Genomic DNA, 4,659 nt, shown 5'->3' with positions numbered 1-4,659 from the left:
TAAAGCCCCCCCCCCTATTTGCACCTATGGGTACGACACGACAATACGACAGCATACGACAGACTTTTAAAACAAAATTATCTACACTATTCATCAAACTGGTCGCCTCCAACGCGAACCAACACGAATTATCATTTATTTTATGAATAACAATAAATTGTATTTTTTTTTTTTATTATTATTAGAATATTCGTTGTACTTTATTTATTTTATTTACTTCATTTTTCAAATCGTTTAAACACTTTAAACATAAAATAATTAATTACTTTAAAAATAATTTTTTAGGAATGTATTGTATCTGAGATTAGTGATTACCGTGCGGGTAAAAATATAGTAACGAAATATCATATAGATACAGGTTTAAATAATTATATCCAATCAGAATAACAACTTTATTTTATGTAACGAGTGGCAACCACTAATGTTTATATTTAAGAAAATACTAATTTCTACATTTTCTTCTATTACTATTATAATCTGTAACCAATGGCAACATGAATTTCAAAATCCTTGTGCGAGCACCTTTTTAAAATGCAAATTTTAGAAAATCTTTTCTTATTGCACCATTACATGATGGTACGAAGCTACCATGAAAATTGTAAGTCTATCATAATTTTGATCAGTTAGTTGGTCAGGACACGTTTGATTATATACAATGATAATACCAAGCATATTAGTCTAAAATAATACCTAATATTATATAGCATAGATATAATATAATATATAATTTTGAAGCTTTTGCTGTGAATTTTGTGAACTGTGATACCTTTTATAATAGTGAGCTGTGAAGTTGAAAACAATTTTATTTTCCGTTATTATTTTCTGGTTCCCAGAAGAAATAAATTTGGAAACATAAACAATAATAGTTATCTATAGGTAAGTCGTAGGTAGTAGATTTAGAAAAAAAAAGTAGAAATGTTAATTATATTTTCGAAAAATTCAATATTGTATATTTATATCACAGTGCTTAACCTAATTTGAACTGTATGTGCTAAGAATGAACCCAGCTGCCACTCCAATAAAACCTAAACCCGAAGAACTGTGCAGTATGCAAATTTAATTAATACCAATTATAATGTATAGTAATCCTTAAACGTATACTATTACAATGAGTGTATATAAGGTATATATGGACCACTGAAATAATAGATACCTATAGGCTATAGGTACTGAATGTATAATCTATTTGATTGTGTTATTATACTTATTATTATTTAATGCTATATATAATGCCATTGAAAAAACTAAACCCAATGGCCAATACTAATAATAATATAATAGTTAATACAATATAATATATAGATAGGTACTTTGATTAATGATAATCATTATTTATTGCATTATAAACTTATATATAAAAGTATAAAACCCATTTTGATTAAAATCAACTCTTTGAGTTTTTAAAAAGATCATAAATACCATAAATACCATTTTTAAATACCTATCCAATTTGCAAATTATTTTTTTGTTTAAGCTTCAAAGTTTTTAAAGTTAAAGTATAAATACTTAGTTCCAGTTTCAAACTTTTACAAATAAAATTGTTTTATTCTTGAGGAAAATACTCAAGAATAGGTCTATAAGTATATTATGAGGGGGGGGGGGGGGGATAAAGGATTTCCGTTCTATTTCTCGCATCATTTATTATAATATGTCAACTTCCCCACTTCTATACAAAAAAGTGAAAAAGGATAAGAGTTGGCAACGTCATGATCGACTTTTATTTTTGCATAATTTAATATTTTAAATAATAACAATTTTAACAATTTAATTTTAACATAACCCAACCGAACCCTAACATAAACAATCAACATCCTAGTCCTATAAATTAATCATTAATCAGTTGTCAATACTGTTGAGGCGTAACCTCAGCAAATATTACACGCATGACCATAACAATACAATGATATTTAATAGCTTTATACGTTCCGAAACGTATTATACCTCAGTCGTAATTATTATAATCGACCAAACCTAATAAGTCATTATTTTTATATAATATATAATAGTATAATACCATGTCTTATGTTTTTGTTATATCACCAGTCTCTGAAATATCGGTAAAAGTGTAAAACCAGTGCTCGAATTGGGCAAAATTAAGTAGAGTAGCTCAATCTAACGATTTAAAAACTGCGTTCCAAGGGCGCAATTATTCAACACAGTAGGGGAGCTCCGTCCCCCTGCGCACCCCCCCCCCCAATTCGAGCACTGTGTAAAACCGACTATAAAACTGAACTTCACTGTTGGATCACATTTTTTTTTTTTATTGATATTGAGTATAAAGTAGCTTATATAAAATAATTAAAATATAAAAAAATATGTTTATAACTTTAAGCCTCCGCACTCTATAAGCTTGACTAATTAACAGAAAAAGTGTGCAATACCGTTGATTTTATAATATTATTTTTATTATGAAATCGATGGCAGGACGCCAGTACGGTTTTATTATTTAGGGGCTGAAGAACGTGTAAATGAGTACCTATTATATAATATAACAGGCAGGTTTATCTGGGACAAATTTTAATATAAATACTAAATATAACTAGAGTTTTGAATTAAAAATATTCTACTAGAAATGTGTCAATTGAAATCTTTTTTTAAGACTATGTATAGTATGTAGTAGATTCTAATTTCTATACGCGTTGTATGTTAACGCCAGAGTCGGATTAACATATAGGCACAAACTACAAAAGGAGTGCGGCATATAACTTTTGTAATACAAATATTAAATATTGTGCACATGTTTTTTTCAATGTTAAATTAAGTAACATTATAAATTACGAATTGGTTGGTCCATAAAATGTATAACAAAAGAAATTAAAAACGTGGAGTACTGATTTGTTAATAGTGTGTACTTTTCAAAATTTAATTTTTAGGGTCCTGAAATATTTACAATGTTCGTTAGTTTTAAATAAATTGTCATTCGTCAAATAGTTAAATTTATATAATATGCTTAGAACAAATAAATAAAAAACAATAATGACATCAAAATTAACACATAAAATATAAATACATAAAATATATATTTATGTATAATTCATAAATAATTATAGCAAATATTATTTTTTTTTTAATATTTTTTTTTTATAAATACGCCTCAACTGGTATGGTTATTGGCGTTTCTAGAAATTCATAACATTTTATAATTTATGCAAAAAAACAAATAAAATTTAGGTATTTGAAAGGCTTATATTTTAATTTAAATTACATGTCTTATAATCTTTGTGTTGTATATGTCATATTCTCTGAATAAGTTTCGCCTCTTTGAGGTGTTGGAGAAGAATCGATGCCGTCCCTGTGTCGGGCGCTAATATTTCGCATTGATTGTAGGGGAGCATCAGTCTATCTCTGAAGTCTTCTGTCAAAAGCACGATTATAAAGTTCTTTATAATCGTGGTCAAGAGGCATTCGGTTAACAGGTGTTTAAGAGTGGTTGTAGTGTTGCATGAGGTGTATTGTCGTTGTTCCATTTTGTTCATTAGATGTTCATGAGTGTATAAAGTGTGGTAAATTCTTAATCTGTTGATTATGATTTGATGTCTGCGCGGAAGTGACAGGTCGTGCACCCATGGGAGGGTGTTTGATTTTTATACTAAATATTATTTTATACATTTTGTTATATTAATTAAAAACTGACATATTGTAATTTCTTTACTTAAGTAGGTAATTCTCACGTCTATTGAGTAATCTGTCTTTGTAATGTATTTTTTTTCGAACTTTGAGGCCAATGGTTTTCAAACTTATTGAACACGGACACTGACCTTTTTTTTGCACTAAATAATCAGATGAACAAAATTATTTTGAATTAGGTATAATTATACACATTTAATTATAAATGTGTGTTTGATGGGCTAACACATTTTTATTAATTTTATTTTTATAATTTTATTCTCGGACGAAAAGTTGACATTTTTCAGAAGACTACGACACAGTGTGAATGTTAGTGAATGTTCGCGACACCCAGTTATTGAAACTGTTTTAGGCTTTAACCGTTCAAGTATCGTGTACCATCTATATATTTTGATCTATGCAATTTCGTAATTACATCTAACTTACATACAGGTGTATTTTATTTTAAGCTTTGGGAAAACTTGATTGTTGAGAATCTTACCAATATTCCACGCTTATAATGACCGTACCAGTTTTCCGTTTATCTACTTACCTACTACAGCGTGTAAGTAATACGTATCTAATACAGTAATACACTAAAATCACTAAATAATACCTATAATATTCACTAAATCAATTACGAAATGTACCTATCTATTAATTAGTTACATGTGGATATAGGTATCTACCATCATGTATATTAATATATTATGCACCAGGAGATCGTATTTTCGTTTCTGCAAATAAAGCTAATTGGCAATAATATATATATTATATATGGTTTACTATACATGGTTAAAATAAAATATTTATGGATCCTCCTAAATAATTTACGTCGAGCTTCGTGTAGTCAAAAATAAAATAGCCACATAAATCATTTATAAAGTAAATGCTAACCGAATAAAAAAAAAAGAGGTAAAGTGGGTGTATTTCTGCTGTACAGTAGGTTATAAGTGGGTCACTGTGATAGATGGGGTTAAATTTGAATTCAATGATATAATATCATTGTATACGAAAAATGATTCTGAGTGGAGACGGTTTGTCAGCCTAGGA

This window comes from Acyrthosiphon pisum, chromosome A1 (assembly GCF_005508785.2).
Source record: "Acyrthosiphon pisum isolate AL4f chromosome A1, pea_aphid_22Mar2018_4r6ur, whole genome shotgun sequence".
NCBI lineage: Eukaryota > Metazoa > Arthropoda > Insecta > Hemiptera > Aphididae > Acyrthosiphon > Acyrthosiphon pisum.
This window is presented reverse-complemented; position numbering follows the sequence as displayed.